The 18554-nt window shown below is 44.1% G+C and overlaps 1 protein-coding gene across 2 annotated transcripts in view; it reads right to left on the bottom strand.

Annotated features, from left to right (window-relative positions):
- KCNJ6 (potassium inwardly rectifying channel subfamily J member 6) overlaps nucleotides 1-16883 on the bottom strand; it is a 274104-nt gene extending 257221 nt beyond the window's left edge. The window contains exon 1 of one of the 2 annotated variants that reach the window (XM_020284777.2): nucleotides 16317-16883. The gene's annotated coding sequence lies outside the window, so the exon portion shown is untranslated. Of the gene's footprint in view, nucleotides 1-13902; nucleotides 14397-16316 lie in introns of those variants that run through there. The other variant, XM_020284778.2, reaches the window with a different exon arrangement.
- Nucleotides 16884-18554: the final 1671 nt, after the last annotated feature.

Below are 18554 nucleotides of genomic sequence, written 5' to 3'. Positions count from 1 at the left end.
TCACATCCAATCACACTGCTCATCACATGGCCAACGGATCAATGGATTAGAGATCGCCCTTTCACTGGGAAATGGTGGAATGTAATAAGGGCACCGTGTTTTTGAAGGGTGATTTGGTGAAATGCAACAAAAGCTTTTAAAAAGTGTCTACCCTTTTCCCAGCAAATTACATTTATGATGCTTTATGCTAAAAAGGCATTCTGATACGGTGTGTGCAGGATGACAGTACTGTTTCAAGCAACAAATAAGGGAAAACAACTCAAATGTCCAAAATAAAGGATATAATAAACACATACTAAATATGTTTTAGAGCTACTCACATTGTGGCCGTCACAGAGACATTCTATATTTATCCAACCCTGTGGAGCACCTACTATGAGCACGGCTACGTTTGTGATGCCAGGGATACATCAGGGAACAAAACTAACAGGAAGCCCTGCCCCAGGAGCTTACCTCCTATGGCAGGAGACAGAAAACAGACAAAACCAACACCTGATTTATGCGGCGTGTTAGAAGGTGACACGTGCTATGGAGGAAATTAATCAGGAAGGAGGACACAGCAGGGCAGGGTGGAGAATGGGTGTGAGCGCAGACCACCGAGGGTGGGAGTGGAGTCCCTCACCGAGCAGGGGCAATTCTGCAAAGATTCGATGGAAGAAGTCTGAAGGAAGACCACCGCAGGCAGCAGAAACAGTGGCTTAGGAGGCCCTGACCCATGCTGCACATGACAAGTATGTACTTGTCATGTGTGAGGAGTGGCAAGAGGCCGTGAGCAAGGTGGTTGACATGCAGGAGGTGGGGCCAAAGAAATCTCCAATCCACTCCCAGTTCCTGACTTGGAAAGCAGTTGATGTATCACCATGTAAGAAAATTAGTGGACAAAATAGTGTACGTGATGGTCCAATTTTAGTTAAGCAACATAAACTCACATATTTAACTGTATGTTTTTCTCCCTTCCTTTTTCCTCCCTTCCCTTCTTCCATCTTTTCTGTCTTCCTTCGTTCAAAAATTTAGCTTACCTGAATTTTCAGATTTGTCTACACTGAATATAGCTTACTTGTGCCACAAATAAACGAGGAAGGCCCAGGTAAAATAAATTGGCAGTATCCTATTATCTTTGGCCAAGCTGTTTGGGCACAGGCTTCACTGATGTTAACATCTGTTTACTTTTCTGAATTAGCAATAAACATTCCCTGCTTTGTAGAGGAGTTAAAATTGGGAAGTTACTTTAAAGATAACTGCTATCTCGGAGAAAGAGTAGGTTGGTTTCTCCAAGTCAGGCCATGCCCCAGATAAAACCTCTCTTTATATTTCCAGTGGTAGACGTTTCCCTCGGGTGGGTCTGAAAAGTGCCCCTTGTGTGGAAACCATGCCGATAACTCTATGGATACAGAGGTATAAGTGTGGAGAGCTGTTCCCATCTCCACGGACACATGTCTATAAACATTTTGAAACTCATTCGTCATCATAAGAGTGTCGACTTTGAGTTTACTGTAAAACTTTGATGAGTGAGAATGCTTAGGACTGGGGTGTTTTGGTTTAATTGAATTATTTGGATTATCTACTCGACCCAGAATTAAACAGAATTTCAACCTAGGATTTCCAATTCAGTTGTTGAAGATCTTTCTGAAACATGAGCTCACTTCTCCATGTTGGGGCGTGTGCCGTGCTGGATCCAGGGCAGTCTTTGAAGATGTGGGTGTCTGGGATGTGTCTGGGTCACTATTCTAGCCTTAAACTTACTTGTTTATCTTTTAAAGTCCTTCAGGTGTAGCTAGAATATCTGCTTTCTGAAGTGACCTATATGCTTGGCATTGAAAAATATATAAAATGATTAAATTGCTTATTATAATTTTCAACACCCTCTTAGAAGCAAGGGGCAGGAAAAACAGCTTACTAATTTATTGGTTTTTTTTTTTTCTGAATGATCTTTATTTTGTAGCTAGAAAACCTGATCTAGACAGAAGTGAAATAATTTGTCTATTAGAGCTCAGTGTCTGTCAAAGCTCATTCTGCAGAATTGCATGATTCAAAGTTAACTCTGAACTCTGAGGCTTCTTGAAAGGAAATGTGGTTATGGCTCATAGCATGAGGGCTTAGGTCTTGAAGATCTATAAAGCAACTTGGAAGGACAGTACTAATACAGAAATACCAGAAACTGGTGGTCTGGACTGTGTTCCAATTTTTATATGGCTTAGAGAAGTGAATGTGACCCACTCATCTTGTCCTATCCGAAACACAAATTTATTCTTTTTTCCCCATCATTCAAATATTGCGTGAGAGTAACATCCAGAATAAATGTTTTCACTAGCACAAGTTCCTAAGAGAAGAAAAAGGCTCTTTCCAGTCTTCCCTCGGACCTACATAGACAGTCTTTGTGTGTTTAATTTCTTGTACGGTGAGTCCTCACCGAACTTAAGAGAACTGGTTACCACTTGACTACATGGAATAATATAGTCTGTATTCATTTTCCAAAGAAAAGTATTTCTAATAGTTTCCAATAGTTCTCAGAACACTTTAAACATCATGGAAATATTATCCAAACCCTACATAGTGAATGGCTCTCCCATAAAACTACTGGAAGCACCACATGGAGGATGCAGTAACATGCATCTGGCCCTTGTTGGCAAAGTTTGCACCTGGCAGAGAGGAAAAACATGCATGTGAGCATCAGCCTGTGAGCTGGCTGCAGGAGGGTCCCCAGGGACAGTGCCCAGGGGGAGAGAGAGGAACCACAAACGTGAGAACATGACTTTGTGTCTTGATTGCATTTTCAGATATACTTTGACATCCTAGATTTATTTTATCTTATTTTTTTCTTTTTTATTTCAGCATATTATGGGGATACAAATGTTTAGGTTATGTATATTGCCCTTGCCCCACCCGAGTCTAAGAATGGAGTTCCATTCAGCCACAAACAAACAACCCCAAAACAAAAAACAAACAAAAAACAATGGCAATATAGCACCTCCTGTATTATCCTGGATAGAGCGGGAACCCATTCTACTAAGTGAAGTATCCCAAGAGTGGACAAACAAGCACCACATGTACTCACCATCAAATTGGTTTTAACTGATCAACACTTAAGTGCACATATAGCAATAACATTCACCGGGTGTCAGGCATATGTGAAGGTGGAGGAGAGCATGGGTATATACACATATAATGAGTGTGATGTGCACCATCTGGGGGATGGACATGCTTGACATCTCAGATTTAATGACCTGTACATCTAATTCAAGAAGCCACCTAGTCTATCCTTTTGCTTTTTGCTTTTTCTGAGACCACAGCAAATAAATGACGCTTCCTTCCTTTTAAAACAATTTTGGAGTGTCAAAATCTCTGATTTCAGCAAGTCCCTTTTGCCTATATATTACCCCTATTTTCTGTGTCTACTTATGAGAAACTGCTGTTCATCCCTGAGCCACTGTGTGGTTCCTTCTCATGTGCTAAGGGCTTCAAGGCCTTTTACTCAACTATTTCCCTTTCTTCGCCAATTCAATGAAATCTCTTGTCGTTTTTATTTTATGAAATCTTGGGGTGCTGTAAGGGGACAGAGTGGTTGGAACATGAAGCACAAAGGATTCAGCCAGGTCACCAATGTCTGAACCAGCCTGGGAAGAAGCCAGGAAGGGCACACAGGGCTTGCCACTCTGTTTCTCCACATATCAAGTCTTGCCTTATTTTAGCAATACCAGCAGCTTGTCTGGAAAGCTAAAAATGGAGGAAGTAACTTGAGTACAGATTCCCTCATGAAGAAAGGAATGGACTAGAACAAGTCTAGAACAAGTCACATGAGGATGCCCAGGGTCTGTCCTTGGTGCTGATAGCTTCTATACTATTTTTGTAATAAAAGGACAATTTACTTTAGGTTGGTTGAAGGTAACCAGAAGAGATCTTGTACAGTTTTAACAATTGCTTATTTTAAGAAAACCTTATTGACTCAGTGAAAATACTGGGAGTTTATTTGATCATGGCTGGTGAGTTTTCATTAAATTCTCCTATCCCATACTATTTTTGTGTGTCTCTGTAACCACAATGTCATCTCTTTTTAAATCAGTTGCTCTAAGGCTCAGATTTTATACATTTTGGGGTAGACTACTGTGAATGAGTTTGGCATTATTTGTGTGAGTATTTACAACCAAGGATTTTCAGGTGAAATATAATTTCTGATCCTGGAACACCACATGATAGCCATTATCAACCCAGTACCAAGCATAACCTCTTTATACTCGCCCTGGTAGCGGAGACTTACAAAACATTCAGCATTTAAAATAAATTCAACTTACACACACAACATGGACAAAGAATCAAGACTGTTAACTCAATAGTGCAGGCAAAATAAGCTATTTCCCTGAAAAATAAAGTTCATCAAGAGCAAGATAGTTTAGCTCAGTATTTATTTATTTATTTATATCATTTTAGGGCATTGTAAAAATCATCTTCACTTACTTTGAAGTTCTAAATCAACCCGCACTTAACATCAAGGTTATTCGCAGACTAAGGTGGGCTCCACTTAAAGCCCGTTCTACATTTTCAGCATAGACCCTTGTTTCCCTGGGGCCTCCTTTCATGCTGGTTCAGAGCAAGGCTAAAAGTCCCGGTGACTTCGACAGAGGCATAAGCGAGTGTTACTTCCCGGGCACAGAAAATAATATTTGCAGTTTGACGTGTATGACCGTGAGTGACTATGAGATGAATGCCAAGCAAACCACTGTTTTTTGCGCATAAGAAAGGAGCCTTGTCTACTCTCGGCTCCAGATCACAAAATGAAATGGCCCCCTCGTATTCAGGATGAACACATTTCCCAGTCCTAACCCTGGTCACACGCGTTCCCCACAGTGCTCCAGGGAGGACAAATCCCCAAAGACATGCTCTTAAACTCTGCCAGCCAACTGCTTGCACGGGAGGGTAACAGACAAGCTGCAGCTCTAAGTCGCAGCGGCTCACTTAACCCTCCTCCGGCAGCGTTGTTTGTTCACTGGAACGACCTCAACTCTGCACCTGGCAGGTGGCCATGTGCAATCCCTCTTGCTCAGGGAGTGCAGGGTTAGAGCTTTCTTTGGGTGGAATCCATCGCCAGCCTACTCTCTGGGCTCATGAGTGATCGTGGCTCTCAGCACGGCTGATGGCACTAAAGCTGGGCCATTTTTCTCTGCTCCTTTACTGCTCTGGGAACACTCAGGGCCTCTTCCCATCCCATCAGCGTCCCAACTGCCTCCTAATCCCGTTATTTCCTCTGCAGTCTGTCTTGTTCATGACTGCCAGGTTGAAATTCCTGTGTATTCTCGCTCCCCCCAATTTCCCCCAATCAAAGCAGTCACTTCTCAAAGACCTACCAGCTCAGCACCATGCCAACGCATGGCTCCCCAACTTCTCCATGGTGTGGCAGGTCGTACCCCTGCCTGACCAACCTCATTGCCCATACTCCCTGGATATAGGTGGAATCCTTGTTTGGAAAGTGTTGCCCTGGGAAAACCCTACTGCCCACCAAAATCCTGCTCTTCCTCCCAGACTCCTGCACATTCCACCATATCCTTGGATGTTTCCTACTGACACCAGCCCTTCCTAATGTTCTCCTCCCTTACTGTACCACTCTCTTTCTTGTTTAATGCTGTGCTTCTTTATGTACATTATTGCTTCATCGATACTCTTATTTTCTTAAAGTTTAAGACCTCTAGGGCTGAAATCAGGACATTTTGTTTTCTATTTCTCCCTTTGTCTTCTTTAGACAGTAGGTACTTATTAGAGATTTGTTGACTAAGCCAAGGAGCTATGGCAATTCGGAACAGCTATTAAAGGCCAATTTCTGGCAATATGAAGATGGTCAAGAGATGTTTTGAATGAAAGTAAATGTTATGTAACTATAATTATTCCTCACTTGACTGCATGAGGGTTTGCCATGATAAGCCCTCTATTCAATTTTCTTAATATGGCTTTTCTCGAGAGTACACCATTCATATTCACTGATAGCGTCTTTTATTTAAAGAATAAGAGGGAAGACTATTAATTTTAAAGAGAACAACAAAAAAAACCCTTCTGGATGGATTAACTGTAATTCCAAAACACTAAGCAGTTTACTTATATAACAAGAGCAACCGAGAAGCAGAGAAGTCCTTGCTTTCTGCCCATAATCTTTGCAACTTGGTGTGATCATGTATATTTTATCTGTTGGACCAAAAGCATTTTGCTTTTGCTTTTTGTTTACCCTGGGCATTGAGTCCAGGTTAAACCTGCCCATGCAGCGGGAGATAAGGCCATCTCTAGCTGTGACTTTGCATAGCTCTTGCATGAGCACACACTCCAAGGTCTCTCCTGTGGGCAGAAGGGGCATTGTGTATCAGATTTGAGGGAAACCTAAGCCAGAAGTTCTCAAACTTCAGTGTGTGTCAGAATCCCTGCAGGGTTTGCAGATGACTGGCCCCATCTTCAGAGCGGCTGAGTCAGGGAATCTGGGGAGAGCTTGAGAATTCGCACTTGTAGTCAGTTCTCTGGTGACGCTATGGCTGCTGGCGTGGAGACGCACTTGGGGAACTACTGACCTAAGCTGACTTTTGCCAGTTCACTCTGATGCTTCCTTTGCTCACAGAGATCCACCTGTGGCCTGTGGCCAGTGAAGGAGACATGGGAAGTGTTGGCTTGGGGCCCAATACCCCTGAAGTGCTGGTAAGTAATGGGGTGGCCTAATTCAACCTCATGTTCAATGAAGGAAGCCCTTCTGTGACAACACAGAATAGTTTCTCTGTCTGCCTTCTTCTTGTGTCCTCTCTTGATATGCCTGACTGCTGTGGGCCTGGCCACCCCAGAGTCGGGGGCTGATGAAGATTTAAGAGAGTGAATATATATTTAGGATATTCACTGGTGAGAGTTTAGGAGATGGCTAAAGAGGAAGGAATCTATTCCTTCTTTGCCATTATCGAAACCGGATTCTTGGAGAGTAGGAATTACATCTTCTTCCTGCCATATTTTGTGCATTAGAAATGCCTACATGCTGGCGTGGTTGTGGAGAGAGAGGAACACTCCTACACTGCTGGTGGGACTGCAAACTAGTTCAACCTCTGTGGAAAGCAATATGGAGATACCTTAAAGCGATACAAGTGAATCTACCATTTGATCCAGCAATCCCATTGCTGGGCATCTACCCAAATGATCCAGTGACACTCTACAAAAAAGACACCTGCACTCGAATGTTTATAGCAGCACAATTCATAATTGCAAGGCTGTGGAAACAGCCCAAGTGCCCATCAATCCAAGAATGGATTAATAAAATGTGGTATATGTATACCATGGAGTACTATTCAGCTCTAAGAAACAATGGTGATATAGCACATCTTATATTTTCCTGGTTAGAGCTGGAACCCATACTACTAAGTGAAGTATCCCAAGAATGGAAAAACAAGCACCAGATATATTCTCCAGCAAACTGGTATTAACTGAGTAGCACCTAAGTGGACACATAGGTGCTACAGTAATAGGGTATTGGGGAGGGGGGAGGGGGAAGGGGGGCGGGTATATACATACATAATGAGTGAGATGTGCACCATCTGGGGGATGGTCATGATGGAGACTCAGACTTTTGGGGGGAGGGGGGAAAATGGGCATTTATTGAAACCTTAAAATCTGTACCCCCATAATATGCCAAAATAAAAAAAAATATATAAAAAAAATTATAACTGTAAAGTTAAAAAAAAAAAAAAAGAAATGCCTACAAATCTTGAGTGTACTCTGGCTGATGCGTCAGGGAGTCCTGGCTCTGAAAAGACTGCGAGGCCATGGAGAAGCCTCCAGAGGGTATTTCATTCCCTGTCTCTCTCTTTTTTTTTTTTGAGACAGAGTCTTGCTTTGTTGCCCAGGCTAGAGTGAGTGCCGTGGCATCAGCCTAGCTCACAGCAACCTCAAACTCCTGGGCTCAGGCAATCCTTCTGCCTCAGCCTCCCAAGTAGCTGGGACTACAGGCATGTGCCACCATGCCCGGCTAATTTTTTCTATATATATTAGTTGGCCAATTAATTTCTTTCTATATTTAATAGAGATGGGTCTTGCTCAGGCTGGTTTCGAACTCCTGACCTTGAGCAATCTGCCTGCCTCGGCCTCCCAGAGTGCTAGCATTCCCTGTCTCTTGACTGAAGGCAGAGTGTGTTGACGACATAGAGCAAGGGTAAGTCTTTTCTGTGAGTGGGGACTCCTGTAGCCTGGTAGCTTAGTCAGGAGACTGCTGCATTTGACCACACGTTTTGCGTATGGACTGGAATATCACTTTGGTTAAGTATGATTCATTTCTGCTATAGAGAAATGATGGCTTCCCGAGTAACAAAGCAATGGCCCTATAGAGCGCTGAGTTGTTGCCTGACATGGAAGGGTGTTGCTCTTCTCCCCAGGAAGCTCTGTGTTAGTAGAGACTTTAAAATACGTGTATTCCAACCTCACTTCTTAGCTTTCTCAGCTTCTTCATGCTTTCTAGTGATGGAGTGTTCAGGACAGTGCAAACACAGAGAACAGACCATGTTACCTCTGCCCAGCTCTGACTGCAGAAAGTTCTTTCTTACCTTGAAACAAAATATGCCACTTTGTAGCTTCAACTGCCGGGTCCTACTTCTATTCCCCAGAGTCCAGCAGAAAAACTGTAATCCCTCCTTCGTCTTCAAATACCAAGATTCCTTTAAAACAACTGTCATGCACCTTTCTCAAGTATTCTCTGGGGAAAACACCCCCACTTCTCCCACTTTCTTTTTATATCACATGGTTTGGACCCATCTACCATCCTGCACGTGACCGAATTGGGTCCCTTTGAGATCGAAATGACAGAGTGTGGCAGTGAAATAAACCTTCTCCTTGAAAAACTTCTCTTCATTAAACAGAAGTTCCATTATGAGACATTATTTACTTTGAATGGCAATATATTCAAAGCAGTCAAGTTTTTTGATCCAGTGTAACTGCCCTATGGAAGGGTTAGCATGTGCTAGTGATATTATTATTCACTGTTTGAGTTTGGTGACAAACTCATTGGGCGCTGCACAGATGGATGTGGATTTGACATCAAGTTAAGGGAGCAAGAACGATGTAAGAGAGCTAGAAGTATTATGGACCACCACCCTGTTTCTTCTGGCTCTCTCTCTCGTAGCCTTCTCAGATATTTCCCTCTGACGTTTCTCTTTCCTCGGTGGTGAGTTTAGCATTAATGCTGGTCTCTCGCTTCTAATGAAAAAGTATGGGTGTTAATTTCCAAGGGCACCTGATCTTCTTGAGCAGGCAGAGGTTCTCAAAGACGGCTTACAGATTATTATAATGCACGCTCTATTTTGGGAACATTGACTATTGTTCGATTAATTCAACCTAAACTTACAGCATGTGTTTAACCTACAGATGCCTATGTGATTCAAAACAAAATGCAAATTGCTAGTCAACAGCAAGCAGCAGATATTGGAAGACACCATCTAATTCTTCAGCATTCTTAGACACAATGTGGGTGTAATTGTCAGGTTAGAGAGTTGCTCTGGAGCATGGGTGCTGAAGTTGGCGCTTTTTCTGTGTCTACTTTAACAGTTCAGCTAGCAGAAGTCAAACAGTATGGATTTGCATCTCTTGTGTTAAGTGTCATTTATACCCACTTCAAAAGTCAAAACATCCCAACTTATTTGTTTTAAAAAATATACCGCTAAAGAATGAGTCAAGGGCACAGCAAAATACTATCTCTACCAGGGATATTTTCATCACTGGGGCAAAGCATTTCCTCTGCCCCATCCCCTATTCCTAACCCGCATTACCTGTATTTCTTTGATGCCAGACATTTATATTGGGTATATATGCCAAAGCCTCCACTGTGTTCGCCCTACAAGTTTCCCTTCCTCTTGGGCACAGAGCTAAACTACAATACCCAGCTACTCTTGCAGTTAGCTATAACCATAGGACATGGGTAGGAGTGACATATATTATTTCCAGACCTGGATCATTAAAATCTTCTGCGTAATCATCTACTCTTGGTCTTCCCTTGTCTGCTAGCTGAATATTAGCCCTCAGGAGATCTTGGAAGTCATGTGCTAAAGACAACAACATGTTCATCAGCCTGGGGCCCTGTATGGTATCAGCCAATTAGATTTATGGGAGTGAGAAAAATGTATTTTGCTAACTTGCTGAGATTTAGAGATTTTTCTGTTGCAGCAGTAATCCATAACAATTAATATAGTACATAACCTCAGTGAGAACTGAACTTAATGCCACATTATAACAGATGAAGAACAGCATCTACTATTTATAAAATGCCTATTTTGTGTTGGAAATTGTGCTGAGAACTTTACACTATCACATTAATTCTCACAACATCTCTGGGGTAGATGTTATTATTATTACTTTCATTTTATAGATAGAGAAACCAAGGCATAAAGTTGATTAAGGTTATATGGTTAGTGTAGTGGATTATAAAACTGTCCCCAATTATTCCCTCTCTGTAAGAAGATTATATGTCTCCACCTGTTGCTGCATGACTGGCAGTGCCTCACTGTGGGAGAAATATACATCTCCATCCCGCGGCCAATCGGCACTGTTGTGACATGTGACAATCATGTTTTGGCCAATGGGATGTGAGTGGATAACTTGTGCCATATCTGAGCAGGAATTTTAAGCCATTGCTTAATTTGACATTCTTTTTTCCCTCTGACACTGGAATGGAGTGTCCCAGGTCAGACTGGTCCTTCAGCCTGGATCTCAGAGTGAAGACAACACAAGGAGCGTAGCCACAGTGGCCAGCAAAGGGATGTGGCTCAGGGAGTAATACATCTTTGTTCTGTAAAGCCACCGAGATGGTAGGAGTGCTGCTACTGCACCAGCCCTCACAGAAGCTGACTGGTACACCCGGACCTTGATGCCAACGCAGCTAGCGAGACTCCAGAGCTTGTGCTCTTAATCACAGAGGGGGACCACCTACCGAGCACATTGTCACCCTTGTCCACGTCCCTGCTGGATGATGTGAAGGAAATGTAAAGGACCATTAAAAAAAAAAAAAACCAACAACAATTCTCATCCTGGATAGGAAAAAAGTGGATGCCTATAAGTTTAAAGAGGGAACCAACATAGTACCAGGATTTAAGTAATTTATAGATATGTCTCTTACATAGAATACATTCAGATTTAGTCCCAAAAGAGTTGTTGGCAAAAATATGGATCTTTTTACCTGTGGATGCACTTTCTGGTTCCTTTTGTAAAGATTTCATACCAGAAACCACATCTCTGTCACTGGGAAGAAGGCTGATGGTGAATGGTGGCTCAAATCTATCCACCAAAGAACCACAGTGCCGTGTGGTTCCTGGTCCCAGGCATGGCCAACGAGAGAAAATGTGGAACGTGAGCCTGAAGGGGTTAATGGGTTTGATCTGACTTGGATACATCTGTGTAGACATGAATAAAATAGCCATTTGGTTAAAACTTGGGGTTAATTTTACATGTGATAATTAGGAAAAGTTGATTGATGGCCTTATTGCATTTTGGACAAAATAGAGATTCGAATGGCCATTGGAACATCATACACTGAGCAAAAATCACTGTCTGAGATTTTGTTTGAATAACTATTCAATTCAGTAATAAATAAATACATGAACATTTACAACTGATTAGCAGGTATGATTGGATCAAGGGTACAGTTTAGGGAGGAGGATACAGACTACTCTTTTAAAGATGACACTGTTCTTTATTTGAGAAAAATAATTTTTCTATTAATTAATGCTATTAAAATGATGTCAAGCATATGTATATTTAGTATATTGTCAGAGGAAATTCAGAATACCATTAGAGGATTAACTGCAATTATGACAATTTCTTCTTTCTGTTGGAAAGAAGAATTATTATCTCCTAATTATTTCTATAAATAATTATTTCTAATTATTTAAAATATACTTATTTTAAAATGTATTTTCATCCCAAATGACTGAATTTTACTTTTCTACCTGACAAAACACTTTAACTACAACTAAAAAGAATACTCTAATTCAACAAGAGTGTTTTGATTATTTTTCAACTTAACTACCAATTCCCCTTTTATTGATATTACCAGATTTACTAATTTTATAAAACTTTAGAGTGAATCAATTCTCTTTTGGTACTTAAATATCAACTATTCAAGGTAAAATAAGGCAATAATAAATGTCATCTCGATAAGCTATAAATCCAAATTCATTGAACTCAAACATCTCAATTCTACCGAGCGGAATTCTGATACAATCAATTAAAAAAAAACAACACAAAACCTTGCTTTGAAAAGTATCATCACTTTAAAGCTGGTAAAAATAAACAACTGCTTTTTTCTCTTGCTATCTTCCTTCTTCTTACTCTGGTCTATTTTCTTTACTAATCTACATATTACTTACATATCATTTGATTAAAGAAGAATTGGTGAAAAAGAGAAGAGCTTCACTTTGCCTGCTTGCCTTTCCATAAAGAGGATTTATCTTGTTTTCATGAAGGTTTGCATGGTCAATGTTGAACCCTTTGGAACAGCAACATTTTCTACTTATGAAAATCAGTGAATGGGGTTAAGATTCCATAAGGGCATATTTACTTATTTTAATCCCCAGTGAATTTTTCTTTGGCTTATTAAACAGCTGTTCTCATGGTTTCCTTTTATCCTATAGAGATAGTCTGTGAGAGGGTAGAGAGGAATATGAGAGAGAATTAAAGTATTTTTGTATTCTTAAAGGGAACAATCTATGTAAGTCCTATGTATTCAATAAAGACCTGAGTCATACAGTTGAATACAATATTTATTGATGTTTAGGAAATGCCCAGGTGAGGTATCAAAATAATTTTATATTTAAATTACAAAATGGAACCAAGTGCACAGGGTGAATTTTAGTAAGTTGCTGTCCTTAACAAATCTTATTTGAAATGGGTAAACCAACTATTCTGGAGCATGCTATTGACTGTATAAGGGAATAATGACATTTTAGCCATCTAGAAAGAAATCAAGTCATAGTTTGGTAAATTAGCACTGAATACATGAGCATGGAATCTACCGGAACTAAAGATTATTGATTGAAAAATTTCCCATACCTAGGTTATTCATATACTGCCCTCTTTTTTTAATTCATAAGAGAAATTGAACTTTAGAACTCACAAATACAATACTTTGTTTATCTAACAATCTATACTCTCATATGGCTGTATTTTATAACTAATCACTACTTGCCTTCTGCTGATAATATCAGATGGAACAAAGCCAGGGTATAGCTGCTTTGTAAAAGTCCCAACAATACTCCATGCATCACTTCTCTCTACTGTAGGTAGCCACTTTTTTATAAATTAAATCATGGATAAACTTGTCAATACCCATCAGGAGCCCAAATGTAAGAAATAATGTAATCTCTTACCCTTTTGCCCAGATTTGGAGTAAATTGCTCTGCCTCCACTATTGATCATGAAAAAAAAAAAATACTGGAAGGTCTAAATAAACAGCTTGAACCATGTCCCAAGTGCATTATCTTTAGAAAACAACAAGAAGTCCCTGGTAGGAAAGTCCAGCAAGGAAAACCAGGATATATCTTTGGATATATCTAATATCTTTGGATATATCTAACCAGGATATAGCTAGTGTTTACCATTAAAATAACAAATCAGAAACGGCTCAAGACTTCATGCATAGGTGCATCCTTAAAAGAGAGGATTGCAGAAACCTCATCAACATTTCCAACCAGTTGCAAACCTTGACTGTGCTCCACAATTCAAACCACACTTTGTAACGCCTGGATGCCACTCTTAAAGGCTTTCTACTTGAAAGATGACTGCCACCTTCCTGTACCATTTTCCCTCATCATATCAGTGGGGGCGGGGGCGGGATAACCTACTACCAAAGATGAGAAAAGGGCAGAGAGCCCCGCTTTCTGGTAAGACAAGGGCAGAAGAACTCCATGGACTTACCTGCTCCCAGTATGAAGGTTGAAATGGAACTTGAACGATAGGAAATCCTCCCTTCCTGCACAGCTTCTTCCTTGTTTGTATTAAGAGAAGTGACTCCTCTCAGTCAGAAGTGACTCCTCCTATGTCTGCAAGCTTGGAAATGTAGCCACCTTGCCCAAACGCTGGCCTGAGGACAGGCTGGCTGGCTGTCATCTTGCTAGCGCACTGTCTCCCCTCTCCAGGAGCTCACCAGCTCTGCTCCCGGCCGGTGGGGTCTGGATTAAGAGGAAACTATTTCTCCGCCCTCTTGGGTCTTAGGACCCTTAGGCAGAACTTGGTTGGCTGGTCTCTCGCTGACCTGCTGTTGCCACAGCGCCTTGCTGCCACCCATGCCCAGTGTAAAGTTAGGGAGGGGAGTGTGAGAGGGTGAGGAATGAATGGATGATTCTGTAAGCAAAGGGACTCCGATGGAACTAGCAACTCTCCTCCGGGGCTGCCCCGTGTGTGTGTGTGTGTGTGTGTGTGTGTGTGTGTGTGTGTGTGTGTGTGTGCGCGCGCGCGCACGCGCGCGCGCGCGCATGCCCTTTCCCCCCTTGTAGACGGGATCTTCCTCCACTCTCGGGTCAGCTCAGGTCTTTCCCTGTGTCAGTGTTCCTGATTTTAAATAGTTATTCTGATGCACCGCCATGCATAAAATGGATGATTTGCAAGCTCCTTTGCCTCACGTAATTCCGCGGATAATTTGATATCCAGATTTTGCACAAGCAAAAAAAAAAAAAATCTTTTCTTTACAGAAAGTGACTGACTTCCCGAGACCCAGGCAGGGAGTACTGCTCGCTCCCTGGGGCTGCGGACCCGGGAGGCGGCCGCCTGGGCTCTGGCCTTGGTGCTGAATCCGGAACCGCTCCGGAGCCCTCTGCCGTCCCCCGGTGACTTGCGTGAGCTTGGGCAGCTCTAAGCGCCCTCTCGAGCGTCGCCGACCGGGACCTGGGCACGGCCGATGCCCCGAGACCCTACACAGGGCACGCGGCCGCCTTATTTCTGTGCCTGGAGCCGGGAAAGTTTGGTCCAGTGTTTTATTTTTTTCTGTAACTGGATCTGCCTCTCCCCTCCCACCTGGGTCGCCATGGAGACTCCAGCTCTTTCTCTTCCTTTCTCCAGGCAAAATGGGCGAAGCTTAGCTAGCTCAGCCCAGGCTACAGCGAGCCCTTTTTCCCTTTCTGAGCAGTTCGTGGGCATCACTCGTTTCCGTTTTTCAGCAAAAGAAAGGCAGGCAGGGGACCGTGCTGGCGGGGATGGGCATTGCCCTGTGCCCTGGGGCTCCCTGGGCCGGCGGACTTTGGGTGAAAGCAGCTGGGAGACACTCTAAACATATAATACATGCCCAACTCCCAAACACTGGAGTTTTTTTTCCCCTTTCCCTTTTTGGGGAGTGGAGGCGGGATTCTTAGGAAAATTCTGGTATTTGGTTTCTCCACTAACCTCACTCCATTTCTGTGGCTGTATCTGGGAAGATATATTTTCCCCTAAGAGTTGCTCCATATTGCGCCTGGTACAAGACATATACCTGTGGATCCACCTAGGATTTTATTAGGTTTGGGGAATACTGATGTTGTTTCAGTTAAAAACTAATCCAAGCTTACTGTCTTGATGTAAATGAAAATATAGCCAGGAGGAAGCAAAGTCAGCAGATTCACCCAACCCCCTAAAAATGCCATAAATATCTCATTTTATCTTGAAGGTTTTTTTCCCCCTTCTACTTACAAAATAAAATTCAGTTGACTCTTAGGAAGATCTTCCTATCACTGCTTTTAGTCATCGTATCACATCTCCGTTTTTACTGATAGATAGGGAAGAGTTAGGAGTTACAGTATTCTGGTTTTCATTCCCTGCCTTCTCCCCACCGCGCACTTTTCCTCCTTCTCATGTTCTCCCTCTCCTCTCCTCTCCTCTCCTCTCCTCTCCTCTCCTCTCCTCTCCTCTCCTCTCCTCTCCTCTCCTCTCCCCTCCAGGCAAAGCAGGACACAGATACAGCTTTCCACAAAGACAATGGGCTTTTCACAACTGTACACGACTACACCACCAGCCCTGCCAGTTAATCAGTGCATTTCATCTTTGCCAGGGGATGCTGAGACACTGTCTGCAATAACCTACCGGGTTTCTCCGAGCCCGGGGCATGCAGACCCCTCCTCCCCCCGCCCCCCATTCGAGTTTTTCAGTTGCTAATGAAAACCGAATGAAACAGATTTCCCTTCTGTTATGTAACCGGCTTCTCTCTCGCCTTTCGGCTGACTTGGGCATGATGCTTCTCATCAGAGTGGAGATGCATTCAGCAGCGGCGGAGCCGGGCAGGGGAGTGGGGACCCGAGGGCTCGGAACCTCTGCCCAGGTGCATGCCAGCTTCTCGCCTTCCAGCCACTCAGCGCACCGCTTACCTTGCTGCGGACTGACGGGGTGGTGTCACTCAATCATGATCTCCTCTCTTGGACCGGAGCAAGGTGTAATAACCACTGCACGACGGATGGCGAGGGAAGGAAATACAAAAAGAAAAGGAAAAGAAAAACTGGGCTCAGAGGGTCAGATTTCACATTAGTCCCGAGAGGCTGTTAGGAGACTCCATCCTCCTCGCGGGTCATCCAGGTCTGGGTCCAGCTGCCCGGGTCCCGCGGACGCCCCCTCCGCCCGCCCAGCCTCTCCAGCCAGGTGCGGCCGTCTCCGGACTGGCTCCCTGTGGCCAGGAGCGGACAGGAGGGCTGGGCGCCGGGCCCAAGGAGGGGTGGAGGGGTGTGCTCTCGCGTAGGACCGGGGAGGGCGATCCGCTGGAAGGAAGGGGGAAAAGGCAAGAGTGGCAGGGAAAAAAAAAAAAAAGAAAAAGAAAAAGCAAAAATCCCCGGTTAGGATAAAAGTGATGGACCACGCAGGGAGACGTCATGAAATCCGCAGATTCAATGAATGCTACTCAATTCCAGCCGACTGGCTGAGCCGGGCTGTCAGCGCACGAAGCGACGCGGCTCGGGGATAAGAGCGAGCGCAGCGCCGCGCGCTGGAGGAAAGCGGCCACATCGCGGGGCGGGAGGAGGGGCGGGGGCGGGCAGCGACCGCGCGACAGACCCGGGCCGCCCACCCCCGGCCGGTCCTCGCCCGCGTCGCAGCGCGCGGGGCACGGGGGTGGGGGCCGGGCAGGCGCAGCCCCCCTCCGCTCCAGCACCGAACTGGGAACGAGGGCGCTCCGTGCTGGGGGAACCTTTGGGGCTCGCCCCCTGCCCGCCACGTTTCTCCCCGAGTCTCTAAGTCAGTTATTCCTGGAGAAACGCCTGGAAAGTAGGAGGGCTCCAGGGTCAGTGTTTGTGTGCCGGGTGCAGGGGCTCCGGCTTTGGGTTTTTGTGAGGTCAGCAGGGAGGCCCTGGCCGCTGTCTCCCGCTGGGCCGAAATCCAGGAGAGGCGGCCAGGGCGCGCGGCTGGGGCGCGCGGTCACAAGGCCGGGTGGGGGCGCCGCCAGCCGGCCGGGGCAGCGGAGGGCCGCACCCCGCGACTTGGCCCGCGCCCGGTGGTCACCGCCCTGTCCGCCGCGAGTGGGACCCTGTCCCGGCTGCTGCATCACCCAGCCCGTGCTCAGGTGTCCAGTGCCCCCCCCCCGTCCGGGGGGCACTGGAGACAAAAAAAAGGATGTGGACTTTTCCCAGCGTAACCCAGGTTGCCTTCAGAGTTGGGCAAACCCTTTGGACAGCCACGAATTCTCTCTTTGGATTTAACTTGTTTTCTGTTGTTTTTCCGGGGGGCGCCTCATCGTGCTCCCCGCTGCACCCTCTTTTTCTTATGGGCATCACAGACAACAGTTGGGCATTTCCAAAGCCTTCCCACGACTTGCGTCCACCTAGAAACAGACCTCTTTTTTATGCCATTTTTCCCCCCTTGGGATGAACGGATCAACAATTAAACTGTAAGAGCAATGAACAGCATTGGCTAATAATTTTATAACGGTCCTTTCCATAACTGGCTGTTCTTGTGCTATTTTATAAAGCGGCTCTCCTTCCACAAGGTACAGAATCTACCTCCAAGAAAGTGACCTTATTCCAGAGGAAAGGCTCACAGAGACCTCTTATTTCCAAGATTATTTTATCCTACATACATGCATTCTAATTACACAGCAATTCAGCTCCTCAAGAATGCTGTCTGCTCTCTAAAGGTGACTCTGATAGGGACAGGTGTTTGCCTCAATTTGCACCATCAGTTATGTGCATGCGCAGCCGCACACAGCCTGTGAGCCTGTGTTTGTTGTTGGTTTCCCCTGAGAGGTTGTAATCTCACTTGCTCTTACTTTTGAATCACATATCCCATATACAGAAGATATTAGTATGTGTAACACCTTATTTTTATGCTCCACAGTGCTTGCTGGATCTCCTAATAGTGTCAGAGACAAAGATAAACAACTGGACCAAACAGTCCTTGAGGGGCTCTGAGTAAGAATGCAAGATGCAGGGTTTCAGTGGAAATAGCCTTAGAACATTAAAAGAACAACTTACATTGGCTATAGTTGTTCAAAGCTCATTCTATTTAGTTTGTGAAGCCGTTAGGGTATGCTGGCTAATTTTGATTTTATATATTTTCACCAGTAGGAAGATTTCACAAAGTCTCTTTCTTACAAGACATTAGACTAAATAATGTCAAGAAAT

This window comes from Microcebus murinus, chromosome 1, assembly GCF_040939455.1.
Source record: "Microcebus murinus isolate Inina chromosome 1, M.murinus_Inina_mat1.0, whole genome shotgun sequence".
Classification (NCBI taxonomy): Eukaryota; Metazoa; Chordata; class Mammalia; order Primates; family Cheirogaleidae; genus Microcebus; species Microcebus murinus.
This window is presented reverse-complemented; position numbering and strand designations above follow the sequence as displayed.